The sequence below is a fragment of the Tenebrio molitor genome, unplaced genomic scaffold (assembly GCF_963966145.1).
Source record: "Tenebrio molitor unplaced genomic scaffold, icTenMoli1.1 SCAFFOLD_424, whole genome shotgun sequence".
Taxonomy (NCBI): Eukaryota; Metazoa; Arthropoda; class Insecta; order Coleoptera; family Tenebrionidae; genus Tenebrio; species Tenebrio molitor.
In genome coordinates this window covers 15,555-30,982 of record NW_027184146.1, presented here as the reverse complement: position 1 = coordinate 30,982, position 15,428 = coordinate 15,555, and the positions used below count along the sequence as shown (strand labels likewise).

Sequence of the window (15,428 nt, the reverse complement as noted above, 5' to 3'; positions counted from 1 at the left end):
AGCTGTTCCAAATTCACACAATATAACACAGACATATAATACAAAAATTAATAAATATATTATTATAATTTCAGCAACAGGAATAGTACCGCAATCTCTTTTTAAAAATTTAAAAATTTTGGACTTAGAGAACACATAAAACACAAAAAAGTCAAAATGTGGAGGCGAGACGCCGGTAATTATGTTGATAAGCACTGCACTACTGCCGCCGGGTGGAGGTGGGATACGAAAAGAAGATGCTCTCACTGCTCTCACTCACAATAAGTTCGGAAAAACCGAATTTTATTATCGTATTTAATTGACGTCACAGTTACTTTGGCGAAACAGGAGCTCGCTTTTCGAAGGCATGATGAAAAAGACAGACGAATCAATTTGATATATAAAACCTAACAGGAACGGCTGGTCCATGAGGTCATTTGGGTAATGACCCCCTAAAAAATAAAGGTTTTACCCAACACCAGCCGCGACTGCAATGTACACAAGACTATGACTGCTACATATTATGTTATTTCAACCAAATCAGAAGTACAATAATTTTGAAAAGTAAGTGCAATGTATACTTCTAAATCTATCTAAATTTATTAATATGTAATTTTTTTCAAAACTATCGATCTTTCTTTGAAACATTTTCAATTCACAATTCACTGTTGGAAGCGCTGTACTTTTTAGTATAAATACGTATACGAAAAATTAAAATAATAGTTGAATTAACACATCGTTAAATGTTACGAGGAACATAGTTTTTTGGATTACACAGCAAAATCTTGGAATTTCAGTCCGATATTAACTCCATTGAGTCTTTGGACTCACAAATAAATACCTCGAAAAGCCGACAAACATCTGTCTAGAACTTTTCTAGTAACCAGAGGGTATCGTAAACGACCCGTGTTTAGACCTCTTTCGTGAAAGTGACCGACCGCCGGCGCCGCTCGATTTCGTCATAAATCTCAGCCGTACCCCCCACGATAATTGACAAGTCTGTCATACAGCCCTACCATTTAAAACCTTTATTCTCTTCGTTTTAAAAATAGTTTCGCATGGTTTTTCTCTCTTCTCGTTTTACAATGGTCCAGTGACTAATAAATGAGTGTTGTGTTATGAGTTTGTTCGAGCTCAAAAAAACGTGGTTCGAAATTGTTTAACGTTTAACGAATGGTAAGTTATTCTAGTTTTTATGTTGGTCTTAACGTGTTAGGGGCCAAGAATACAACATTGTCTGTCCATTATAACATAGAACTGATATGTTGAATTCAGATCTCTAATTATTTAAAACCAAAAAAATAAAGCAGCAGTCAAAGTGGCATGTACGCGTAACCTAATATATATTTTTTTTACATTAAAAGATCGCCGTCTTCCTCGTCGCACTTACGACATTTGCATATGTTATCTTTGTTAAACTCACGGAAGGAATATAATGAACCGGTCACCCGTCCAAGTGCTGACCGCTGCCCGCGTGGCTTACCTTCGGTGATCGAACGACAACCTTTACCGTTTGACGAGTTTTTATTCTGCAATTGTTTACAATTAATCGACAAAAAAAATTGTTTTCTTAATTATCTAGTACTTAAAGCTATGAATCTACATTATACGGGTCTGTGCATGTTTCCGAATACCTGCACGAAAAACAAATCGGTTCGGTGGTTGCTATGGATTTCAAAAAAAAACAAAAAGTGTTGGGGGGCAACGGCACGCGGTGTTCCCAAGCGGTCACCCATCCAAGTACTGACCGCGCCCGACGTTGCTTAACTTCGGTGATCGGACGAGAACCGGTGCTTTTCAACGTGGTATGGCCGTTGCCGTGGTGTTTAGGTGTGATCGTTGGTGTAAAATATATTGCTTTTAACATTCCGATGCACGAATATGAACATCAAAACGCGATGCGTTTCGTTTCCGTATGCACTTACCCTCTGACGACCGACGTCGGACCGAACTAACGGGAAATCCCACAACAACCACCACGTCACGCTCTAACGACAAGAGAGACTACTAGACGGACTGGCGATCTCCCGCGTCGCACATTTTTCGACCGCCGGCGGCGGTGGAAAATCCAGAATTTCACCCCACCTACCGCGCTGCTTGCTCCGACGACGACGAGATTCCCACATTTGGATCGACCGAAATATGTAAGTAATATCAGGAAGTTCCGATTTTCGAGAGGAGACCTGTGTTTCTATTTACCTATCTATAATAATTATCGTTATAATCATCATATCATTATTATTATTATTAACATTATTATTTATTACCATTATTATTATTATTATTATTATTTATCGTCCCTCGGATTCGGCGATCTTCGAAAATCCAAGTTGGACCGTTAGACATTCGAACGCGGTGTGCGTGGCTGACGAGTTGTTATTTTTGGCGTTTTTTCTTCGATCTTCACCCCGACTTCGGACGACGCAGGTCGGACACGAAATTACGAAGAGAGAAAGACGGAAGAAAGGAAGAAAACCTGAAGATCCGTCGAAGAAAATATCGGAAAACTCGTAGGTGCGGCATCGGTCGGACGATGAAGACCGTCTCCTTTCGGATGATCCTCTCGACGGACTTTCGGCCGTCCCGAAGGGTCCGGACGGCAACGGGACCCGTCGTCGACTCGTCCCGTTTCAACTTCCGCCGAAAACGATCGACCTGAACGTCGGAGAGGCGGTTCGCGGCATCCTGTTGTCGGAATTGCCTCGGTTCGAACACCAGGTCCTTTCTGTGCTTCGACCGTTTCGGAAGCGTTTGGCGACGCGAAGATGTCGTAAAATCGAGAAGGTGGCGCGGTATTCCGGGAAGAGATGGACCAATATTTCGGCGAACGAAATATGGATTCCCGGAATCGACGCGTCTACCCCGCACCGCCGACGTAAACCGTCGGTCCCGAATCGAAACCGTGACGACCCGGATTTAGGGCTGGTGGTTGGAGGGGCGTGTACCTGATTCGAAACCCACCGACGTTCCGAGACGAACTTCGCTATCTCCAGGGAAACTTCGGAAACCGAGTTCGGCCAGCTTGATCACACGGTGGCGATGGTGATCGAGGAAAGAGGACGATGCCATCACGCGGGCAACGATTCCGAGGCCTGCAATTTCTTCGACGGCGGACGCGGTGCGCGTTCAGTCTTCCGTCCGCAGTGGCGACTATTTTATAAAGACTTAGAAAATTTTTTTGTTCAATTCTCGTTCACGAGGTGCTCGAAGTGTACGTGTGTGAGCAAGTGTTTTTTCAATAATTATTATTAACTTTTAACGTTTTAACGTGAAAGATGGCCGACGTCGAAAATCAAACAGCATCATCGGTCACCACCGGTTCCGCTGCCACCCCTCAATCCCACGCGAAGAAAGAGAAAAAAGCGAAAAATCCCAGGGCGAAACCGTCCCATCCTCCGACATCCGAGATGGTAAACAACGCCATCAAGGGACTCAAGGAACGCGGAGGATCGTCTCTTCAGGCCATCAAGAAGTTCGTCGCCGCAAATTACAAAGTCGACGCCGAAAAGGTCGCCCCTTTCATCAAGAAATATCTGAAAGGCGCCGTGGCGTCGGGATCTCTGGTTCAGACGAAAGGTAAGGGCGCGTCGGGTTCGTTCAAGCTCGCCTCGTCCACCTCCGGTGGTGCCAAAGTCGCCTCCGCCTCCGACAAGAGGAAACCCGCTTCGTCCGCCGCATCCAAGACGAAAAAATCATCCGCCAAACGTACCGCCGTCGCGACGACTTCCGACAAGGCTTCCTCGAAGACAGCCAAAAAACAAGCCTCCCCCAAAGCGAAGAAGACTGCTGCCGAAAAGAAGAGCGCCGTCGCTGCCTCCGCCGCCGCAGCGAAAGCCAAGAAATCGGCCGCCTCCTCGGCAGAAAAGAAAACTAGAGCCGCCCCGAAACCCCGATCGCCTTCCAAAGCGAAGAAATCTAACAAGGCTGGTCCGACTAAAAAACCCAAAGCACCCAAACCCAAGACAGCCAAAGCCATTCCTGTCAAGGTGAAAAAGGCCGCTTCGCCGAAGAGGAAAAAGTGAGAAACGTGGATGGATACTCGACTCATGTTCGTTCGGCTGTGCCTCGTTCCGACGTCATCATCGTACTACCGGCAACGGGGCACGCACAAATGGCCCTTTTCAGGGCCACACGATAATCTACGACGAAAAAAAGAAATAAAACTATCCTTACGGCGAAACCAAATAAAATAGATAGCATCAGCTGGCAGGTAGGTGATGACAGGATGCAATAAAATTTTACGAACGACCGCAACCCAACCCGAATCGAGAGGACCGACCGATTATTGACATTTTTATTTTATTCATTTCCGGTTGAAGGGCGATATATTTTTTTTTTTGCCTGTAAAGTTTGAGGTTCTGAAAAGAACCGATTTTTTTGTTATAAAATTCGTGTTTCGTGTTGTTCTTCCGAAACACGATGTGGAAAAATTTAAGCGCGTTCACCCCGAATACGTCTGGCAAGTTGGATGTCCTTTGGCATGATGGTTACACGTTTGGCGTGGATGGCGCACAAATTCGTGTCCTCGAACAGACCGACCAAGTAAGCTTCGCTCGCTTCCTGGAGGGCCATCACGGCGGAGCTTTGGAAGCGCAAATCGGTTTTGAAATCCTGAGCGATCTCCCTCACCAAACGTTGAAAGGGAAGCTTGCGGATGAGCAACTCGGTACTTTTCTGGTAACGACGGATCTCACGCAGAGCCACGGTACCAGGTCTGTAACGGTGGGGCTTCTTGACGCCGCCAGTGGCGGGAGCGCTTTTCCTGGCCGCTTTGGTAGCCAGTTGTTTCCTGGGGGCTTTTCCTCCGGTGGACTTGCGTGCGGTCTGCTTGGTCCTGGCCATTTCGAATGAAACGAATGAAAAACAAAACTGACAATTATTAAAATCGACTCTGACGATCGTTAGACGTGCACGCGTCGAAAGGTAAACGGGTACTAAAAATTCCGCCATATTAAATTGTACTTTTATACGTGAACAAAGTCAACGGCTGACTTCGTCGATTGGTCGATGGTGAACCGTTGAATCTATATAAGGCTCCGTTAGTTGAAATTTTGCGGTAGTTGACTTCCTAGGGACGAGGTGTGCAGGTATTTTGTGTCAGTTGAAATAATCTGAAAAGATGACCGGTCGCGGTAAAGGAGGCAAAGGATTGGGAAAAGGAGGAGCGAAGCGTCATCGCAAAGTCCTGCGTGACAACATCCAGGGCATCACGAAACCCGCTATCAGAAGATTGGCTCGTCGTGGCGGCGTGAAACGTATTTCCGGTTTGATCTACGAAGAAACTCGCGGAGTCCTGAAAGTGTTCTTGGAAAATGTCATCCGAGATGCCGTCACCTACACGGAACACGCCAAACGTAAAACCGTGACAGCGATGGACGTCGTCTACGCTTTGAAACGTCAAGGACGCACCCTCTACGGTTTCGGAGGTTAATTTCCTGGCGCTCTTCACCGTTCGAGAAAACCAGAATAAAATACGAAATACAAAATCGGTTCTTTTCAGAACCACAAAATAAAAATAAGAGGAAAAAAAAGAAACATGATGTTCTTTCGAGAAACAACGGACAATTATTACTAACTGACTACCTGATAAATGTACCAAGATCGTAAACACCCCTTGCTTTCCTTTTGGCATTGCAGTCGTAAATGATAATAATACAAAAAGAAAAGATGCATCGGTCATTTTACGAAAAAAAAAAGCTATAGTGGCCCTGAGAAGGGCCGATATTTTGAGTTTTCGCCACGGAGATGGATCGATCGTTCGTTTAAGGTTTCTTCTCGGTTTTTTTGGGTAAAAGTACGGCCTGAATGTTGGGTAAGACACCGCCTTGGGCGATCGTAACTCCGGACAGGAGTTTGTTCAATTCCTCGTCGTTTCTGATGGCCAGCTGCAGATGACGCGGTATAATACGTGTCTTCTTGTTGTCACGGGCAGCGTTTCCTGCCAATTCTAGAACTTCGGCGGCTAAGTACTCCATGACGGCGGCCAAATAGACGGGAGCTCCTGCACCGACGCGTTCCGCGTAATTTCCTTTTCTGAGAAGACGATGTATCCTACCCACCGGAAACTGGAGACCGGCACGGCTCGAACGGGATTTCGCTTTTCCCTTCACTTTACCTCCTTTACCGCGACCTGACATTTTAAGTTCGTTCGTTAGACACCACGAGAAGTAATAAAACTGACGGACGGGACTCGTCGATTGTAAAAGCTGGTAGCTGTGCTTCGAATTTATAGCCTCCGTGATAGGAGAATAGGACGTGACGATTGGTGGGAGCCCGTTTTCAGGTGGGGTTCTGGTGAACACACTACCTATCAGAAAGGTGGTGGTGCAAAGTTAACGCACGCACACGAGTCAGAGCAGTTCGCGAGTTTGTTGAATCGAATTGAATTGAAAAATGCCGCCGAAGACAAGTGGTAAGGCAGCCAAGAAGGCCGGGAAAGCTCAGAAGAACATTTCCAAGAGCGACAAAAAAAAGAAGCGCAGGAGGAAGGAGAGCTATGCCATCTACATCTACAAGGTGTTGAAACAAGTCCATCCCGACACCGGTATCTCTAGTAAGGCTATGAGCATAATGAACAGTTTCGTGAACGACATCTTCGAACGTATCGCCGCTGAAGCTTCCCGTCTGGCACACTACAACAAACGTTCGACGATCACCAGCAGAGAAATTCAAACTGCCGTGCGTCTGTTGTTGCCCGGTGAGTTGGCCAAGCACGCCGTCTCCGAAGGTACCAAAGCCGTCACCAAGTACACCAGTTCGAAATAGATGTTTTTCGTTTTCGACACATTTATAAACGGTTCTTTTCAGAACCACAAAAACTCTCGAACAAAAAAGAAAAAGACGTGAAACAGCGATTTTTAATTAACTTTTATTATGTCATTATTATTATTATTAGGTTTCATGCATTATCGGTATTTTGCACCCATGCCTATCCAACTTGTAGTTATGTGGTTATTGTATTCGAAATAATTTAGTTGATTGAGGTTATGTTATGAATAAATTTCTATTTTGCCAGAATACAACTCTTCGGAAGAAGAAATCAAATAAACAATCGTACATCTGCTGAACAACCTAGTTGATGGTTGATGGATTTGCATTACCCAGCATATAGCCTAAATGTTCATCTTTAGTGAAATTAAAATTACTTAGCTTTTTTAAGAAAGAAAAAATTAGAACGAATTCTCATCGAAAAAACCGCGATTCCTACAAATGATACAGATGGTTTTGTAGTCGCGTATGTTATTGAATACAATGAGCCGACATTTTTCCGACTCTTTGTTTCATCGAAAACGTTGTTGACATTAGCAAGGAACGTTAAGGATTCCCTGAAACAGACAATTTCACTGTTTTGGAATAGCAGTATGTGCAAATGAGAGGACAGAAGACTTTGAAAAAAGGAGTGAACAAAACTGTACTTTAGTACAGAATGTTATGTTTATTTTAATTTCAATTGTTCCTGTTTTAATGAGATTTTTTATGTTCCTAAATCATTTTCTATTTTTTTTTTCATTAGAGAAGAGTTATTGTCGAGTTATTATCTCTACCTAGCATAAAAATTAAAATACTTTGCAACATTACGTTATTATACATTGCATATCTGACATAAAATACTTGCAAAAATTACTTAGCTAATTAATATTACGCATGACAACTCACATTATTTACTTTGCAAAACATTATAGAATACATAACAGATAATTGTGACCCTGTGTATTGTTCATTGGAATTAAAATAAAAAAAACGTGATTTCGTCAATCGCCGTTATTTGCGACTTCAGGCAACTGTCGCTAAGAGCTATTTTTGTTTCTCCGTTCAATTTCCCGATAAAATCGTCGACTTAGTTATTAACTAAGTTCTTCAGTTAGGTGGTATCAACAATACCACAATAGCCATGTTGCCGGAGTTTTTTGATAAAAGACTTGCTAGTTGGAATACAGAAAATATTTACCAAACACCTATTCACGATAATAAACCGGGGCACTATTGTGGGTTTTCGGTTGGTTTTATATTATATTAGGTACTCACCCTTCGTAACGTGTCTCCACGAAAAAACGTCACTTTCACACTAACCACCTTTCGTTTTAACTCTCGCGACGATAACTGAAATGTTGACGCGCGCCGGACAGATTCACGGACATACAACCACCCACCCACCCCGCGCCCCGGTTTCCGTCTGGACTGGTTCTGTCGTCCGAGTGAGTGCCAAAAATTAGCGTTCGTCTATTAAATGATTGTCGGATGATGATTATTGACGGACACTTTTATCGCACCCGATCACACTTTAGTTACTACCTACGTTTAGTATCGACGACGCATCGTTTCGATTATTGAAATTCGAATTGAATTTTTTTTTTTTCTAGTTTTCGACGTAGATTCGCGTGACACAAATATTATGAGCCTTTTTGGATCGATTTCGTGTGCATCACGCCATTTCTACGGGCGAACGTGAATGTGTGATGTTGACGTGATGGAAGCAACGTTTAGGCAATCCGCATTACGTATTACTATCAATTATATTTTAAACGAATGAAAACTTCAATTCAGAAGTGTGATAATCCCGATCCATTCAAGTTTTGTTAATTTTAGATTAAAAATGCGTGAGTATTGTACTATTGCTAACGATGCCAAAACATCGCATATTCAATGTAAAAAGAACAAGAGCAACGGGCCATTAAGTTAATTTAAAAATAACTCGTACCGGATAAGTCGAATACGTATCCAGGGAAAATTTATTAATTTTAAAATTGACCGGCGGAAACAGGTTCTCGCCTCCCACCACTTTTGTGTAGCGGCCGCCAAATCAATTTTGTTTTTATATAATTGATTCAAAAAATTGAAATTCACGCATAGTTATCTGTGCCTGAAGTGGGTCATTTTCATTGCATTGTTAGTAAGATCGAAACCATAGAAACCATACAAAACGCATACGACTATTTCTGTTTTTCATTTCACGCACTGTTTTTTATTAGTTACCTAGCAACATGGTCACTGCATTGAAACTTCAGAGTTCCTTCAAAAATTTGAATTTTTAATTTCAATTTTTTGAATCAATGATTTAATATAAAAATAACTATTGTGGAAAACAGCAAAAAATAAAATAATACCACTAATTGGCGGCTGGTCAGGATAGACCTAACGTTCGAAATTTAGAAAAATATTTTTTTTATTTTAATACTGTTACTTTTCTAATGAAGTGCGAAATAAGTTGTGCCCCATAGCTATCTTTTTTATTTTTCACTACGACAATTACAAAGTGTTGATATTCACAACTTTTCGTGAGCACTTCGATAGAAATGAACAAGAACGCAGGAAAATTCCACACCGAATATTAATATTCTGTCTTGGCCCATGTTTACTTTTATCTACCGCAAAACAAAATGTTCGGATTTGTCAGGGGTATTCTGATTTAAAAAAAGAAGAACATTTGACGAATATTTTAAGTCTCAAACGTTTGGAAAATAATGCAACAACAATTCATAGACTACAAAAAAGCCTATGATTCAGTACCACATTCATGGTTAATTAAAATTCTTAAAATTTATAAAATTAATATTAAATTAAATCACCTTCTTTATATGGATGACATAAAACTTAACAATAACTGAAAATCAATCAATATGTCGTGGTCATTACGAAAATTTAGAATATATAACTAAAGAAGGAGAAATCATTAAAAATTTAAATAAAGGAGAATTTTATAAATATTTAGGTATTAATCAATCAAATCAAATTAAATCTATTCTTTTGGTGTTATAAAATGGTCCAAAACTAATTTAAAGAATATAAATATTCAAACTAGAGTTCTCTTTACAAAATTTTGTAAACATCACCCCAAATCTGCTGTTGAAAGATTTAATTTACCACGCGAAAATGGTGGTAGGGGTTTTTCAAATCTAGAAATTCTACAACACAATCAAATTGCTTCACTAAAAAATTATTTTCTCAATAGAGCTCGTGATATGACACTATAGCAAATATAAAACAAAAGTCTTTACATGGGAGATATTTTAAAGAGCTGAGGGTTTTATATTTGCAATACAAGATCTTGCACCGTTTTGGCTCACAGCGAATATAAAAAACGTCATGATATATTCGCAAAAATTATACACATGAATTTAGCAGTTAAATTCAATTTATTAAAGGATACACAACCACATTACATTTATAAACCAGAAAGTTGTTTAGAAAATGACAATTACAAATTATATTTTGATCGCACAGTTTTAACTGACATTCACATTCAGCATAACAGACCAGACATTATTATTTTAAATAAACAACAAAAGCAAGCATATCTTTTAGATATAGCTGTTCCAAATTCACACAATATAACACAGACATATAATACAAAAATTAATAAATATATTATTATAATTTCAGCAACAGGAATAGTACCGCAATCTCTTTTTAAAAATTTAAAAATTTTGGACTTAGAGAACACATAAAACACAAAAAAGTCAAAATGTGGAGGCGAGACGCCGGTAATTATGTTGATAAGCACTGCACTACTGCCGCCGGGTGGAGGTGGGATACGAAAAGAAGATGCTCTCACTGCTCTCACTCACAATAAGTTCGGAAAAACCGAATTTTATTATCGTATTTAATTGACGTCACAGTTACTTTGGCGAAACAGGAGCTCGCTTTTCGAAGGCATGATGAAAAAGACAGACGAATCAATTTGATATATAAAACCTAACAGGAACGGCTGGTCCATGAGGTCATTTGGGTAATGACCCCCTAAAAAATAAAGGTTTTACCCAACACCAGCCGCGACTGCAATGTACACAAGACTATGACTGCTACATATTATGTTATTTCAACCAAATCAGAAGTACAATAATTTTGAAAAGTAAGTGCAATGTATACTTCTAAATCTATCTAAATTTATTAATATGTAATTTTTTTCAAAACTATCGATCTTTCTTTGAAACATTTTCAATTCACAATTCACTGTTGGAAGCGCTGTACTTTTTAGTATAAATACGTATACGAAAAATTAAAATAATAGTTGAATTAACACATCGTTAAATGTTACGAGGAACATAGTTTTTTGGATTACACAGCAAAATCTTGGAATTTCAGTCCGATATTACTCCATTGAGTCTTTGGACTCACAAATAAATACCTCGAAAAGCCGACAAACATCTGTCTAGAACTTTTCTAGTAACCAGAGGGTATCGTAAACGACCCGTGTTTAGACCTCTTTCGTGAAAGTGACCGACCGCCGGCGCCGCTCGATTTCGTCATAAATCTCAGCCGTACCCCCCACGATAATTGACAAGTCTGTCATACAGCCCTACCATTTAAAACCTTTATTCTCTTCGTTTTAAAAATAGTTTCGCATGGTTTTTCTCTCTTCTCGTTTTACAATGGTCCAGTGACTAATAAATGAGTGTTGTGTTATGAGTTTGTTCGAGCTCAAAAAAACGTGGTTCGAAATTGTTTAACGTTTAACGAATGGTAAGTTATTCTAGTTTTTATGTTGGTCTTAACGTGTTAGGGGCCAAGAATACAACATTGTCTGTCCATTATAACATAGAACTGATATGTTGAATTCAGATCTCTAATTATTTAAAAACCAAAAAAATAAAGCAGCAGTCAAAGTGGCATGTACGCGTAACCTAATATATATTTTTTTTACATTAAAAGATCGCCGTCTTCCTCGTCGCACTTACGACATTTGCATATGTTATCTTTGTTAAACTCACGGAAGGAATATAATGAACCGGTCACCCGTCCAAGTGCTGACCGCTGCCCGCGTGGCTTACCTTCGGTGATCGAACGACAACCTTTACCGTTTGACGAGTTTTTATTCTGCAATTGTTTACAATTAATCGACAAAAAAAATTGTTTTCTTAATTATCTAGTACTTAAAGCTATGAATCTACATTATACGGGTCTGTGCATGTTTCCGAATACCTGCACGAAAAACAAATCGGTTCGGTGGTTGCTATGGATTTCAAAAAAAAACAAAAAGTGTTGGGGGGCAACGGCACGCGGTGTTCCCAAGCGGTCACCCATCCAAGTACTGACCGCGCCCGACGTTGCTTAACTTCGGTGATCGGACGAGAACCAATTTTCCAATTTAACAGTTCTTTATTAATTTAAGTATGTACATGAAATCTTTGCCCGAGGGCTACAATTTTTGTTATTCGATTACAATACATTAACATCTGCTCCTTCCGCGAGTGCGGATTATCAGTGGTTTGTTGATTAGTTAATTTGATAGGATTCAATTTAAGTAATTATTTACATTGTGTTTTTCTTAAATTATATTATTTTGTGGGTAGCTCTCCCGGAGAGGGGCGAATTTGCCTCCTTGTGGGATCTGAGGGATCCTCCTGGTGCTCTTTCGCTCCTCTCTGGTAGTTGAGATTCTCCGGTGTCTCCAGTTTACGGGTCTATCGGTTTGAATAATGACTAAGCTGGAAAAGTTTTTTCGTTTATCTATATACTATCTATATACAACTATTTACATATATACATTATTGTGATTCTGTGTTGGGTTCGTTGAATATATCGAGTGCCATGTGCGGAAGTTTATGTTTAATTGTGTTTGTTGTGTTGTGTTTTCGTAATTTTGTCATGTCTTTTGTGAGGGTATTGTGTTGTGTTCTGTTGTGGTAAAAATTGTTAGAAAGCCTGTCTATATGTTCTTTGAGTGTTTCAATTTGCGCTGTCTCATGTAAGTCCGTGATTTTTGTGTAGCGTCCCATGTTTGTCGCTAGCCTTAGGCATTTATTTTGGAAACGTTGCGGTTTTATCATGGTGGTTTTGGGGATGTGGCACCAGGCCGGGGAAGCGTAGGTTATTATTGGCCGTATTATTGTTTTGTAGAGTCTTTTTTTGTTGTCAATTGTCATCTTATTGTTTCTTGCCATTAGTGGGTAAATTTGCCTGAGTGTTGCGTTTGCTTTTGTCAGTGTGTTGTTAATGTGTGTGTGAAAGTTCAGTCTGGTGTCAAGTGTCAGTCCGAGGTATTTTACAGTGGGCGTCGTCGCGATCGTTTTGTCTTTGACTTTTAATTTTGTGATTATTTTGCTGTTAGTAGATTTTCTTGTAAATAGTATTGTTTCTGTTTTGTTTGCATTTATTGTGATTAGCCATTCGTCGAAATATTTTAGAATCATGTTGAGGTGCAATTGAACTTGTCTGTTGGCCACCTCGCCGTTGAATGAGTGCGCGTAAATAGCCGTGTCATCAGCGTATAGAGCGAGTTTTGTTTTTGCGAATGTGGGGATATCATTAATAAACCAGGTGAAGAGTCTGGGTCCAAGGACTGATCCTTGGGGTACTCCTGCTTTGATGAGTTGCGTTTCCGAAAGTGTGTTTTCTATTTTTACTCTAAATTTTCTATCAGTTAAATATGATTGTAGTAGTTTTACCATGTTTATTGGGATTTTGTTTTTGTATAATTTGATTATTAGTCCTTGGATCCAGACTCTGTCGAACGCTTTTTGTATATCTAATAATGTCATTGCTGTTACTTTTTTTTTGTTGTAGTTTGCGATTATGTCGTTTACGATTCTCGTCACTTGTTGTGTTGTGTCGTGTCCTTGTCTGAAGCCAAATTGTTCTTCTCTAGTCAATTTGAGGTTTTTGTCATATTTGTTTAGTCTTGCGTTAATTACCTTTTCCGCCACCTTTGCGAGTCCGGGTAGGAGGCTTATGGGGCGGTAGTTGTTGGGGTTTGTTAAATCTTTTTTTGGTTTTGGAATTGGGATTATTGTTGCAATCTTCCATTGTTGTGGAAAATGTTGTAGCTGTATTATTGCGTTTATAATGTAATGAAGCTGGACTATTGATTTCTTGCTGAGGTTTTTTATTGCTTTATTAGGGATATTGTCGGGTCCGGGGGCTTTGTTGTTTGGCAAGGATTTAATAATGGTTAATATTTCTGTGGGGTCTGTTAAGTTGTCTCTGTCATATTGTCTGGTGTTTTTGTAGTTTGTCTTTTGTAATACTTGTGCAATGTGGTTTATTTCTTTTTGTTTTGTTGTTAGTTGTCTTGTATTCAGTTGTAGGTCATGTACGTCTCTGTAGAAGCTGGCAAGGGTGTCTGCTTTTTCTTTATCTGTGATTGATAGTGTGTCGTTCACTTTTATTATTCCGATTGGTTCTTTAGGTTTTTTGAGGAGTTTTGCAATTTTAAAGAGCGAGTTGTCTTTGATGTTTAGTTTTTCTATTTTCTCTTGCCAGATTTTGTTTTTATTTTCTTGTATTCGGGTTTTGATTTCCTTTGCTAAATTTTTTGCTTGCTCTTTAAAGATTGGGTTTCCGGTCCTTTGCCAGCTTTTTCGTGTAGCGTTCTTTTTTTTGATTAGTTGTATGATTTCGGGTGTGATGTGTTGTGTTTCTGTGTTTATTGTGTGTGTTTTTGTGTGTTTTTTTATTGCGTTCTGTATGATTTGTGTGAGTGTGTCTATGGTGTGTTCCAGTTGTTTTCTGTCGGTGATTGTTCTGTTTATTTTTAGTTGGCTGTCAATTGTCTCTCTAAATTTGTTCCAGTCCGTGTTTTTATATGTGATTTTTGTACGTGATCGATTTTCACGGTATTGACCGTCAGTTGTTATTATCACTGGGTTATGGTCCGAGTTAAGTGCTGTTAGCGTTGTCGGTCTGTTAATTGTTATGTTTTTGGTGATAAAAAGGTCTATTGTGGTGGGGCTCATTCCGTTTTCGGGGAAATGTGTCGGCTCGTCCGTGTAGTTTACGGTCAGATCGTTGTTGTCAGTGTATTTTTTAAGGAGATTGCCGTTTGCATTAGACCGGCCCCGATTCCAGTCACCGTGTTTTGCGTTAAAGTCGCCACCTACTATTACTTTGCGGCTTCGTTCGAATAATTTTTTAAGGTCTGATTCGGTGAATTTGTTCTCTGGTCTGTTATACGCTGCTGTCACGGCTACTCGATTGGCTAACTCTATTGTGACTGTTTCAATGCTGTTTGTGTTGTCGTTTTTTATTTGCCGGTGCGCAATGTCAGATTTAATTATTATCGCGACGCCGCCCGCTCGCGTGTTTGTCGGTCTGTCTTGTCTGTATGTTTTGTAATTGTTGAAGTATAGTTTGTCGTTACTGGTTAGTTTTGTTTCGTTAATTATCATAATGTCTATTTTTTCTGTCATTAGGAATGTTTTCGTTTCGTCTATTTTGTTTATAATACCGTTTGCGTTCCAGGTTGCGATTTTGATTTTAAATGTCATACTTTGTGATATTTTGTGTAAACTGGAGCACGGTCATAAATCTCTCATCTGAGCTTTTTGCTCCAGTCAAGAGGTTATTTAAATCTGTTAAGGCTCTGATTAAATTGCTAATATTACATAAACTGTTTAACCTCTTGATTTGGGCAAAAAGCTCGGATGTGTTACCTTGGCTGTTTCCTATTGGCTGCGTGCTTTGTGTGCTCGTCCGAGCGCTCTCAGTCGAGGGCGTGGCTGGGGACTGCTCCC

At 40.1% G+C, this 15,428-nt stretch overlaps 1 non-coding gene across 1 annotated transcript; it reads right to left on the bottom strand.

Moving 5' to 3' along the window:
* Positions 1–1,678: 1,678 nt before the first annotated feature.
* Positions 1,679–1,798, bottom strand: LOC138140856 (5S ribosomal RNA). The gene has a single exon (XR_011162771.1). It is a non-coding gene; the product is annotated as a 5S ribosomal RNA (ribosomal RNA).
* Positions 1,799–15,428: the final 13,630 nt, after the last annotated feature.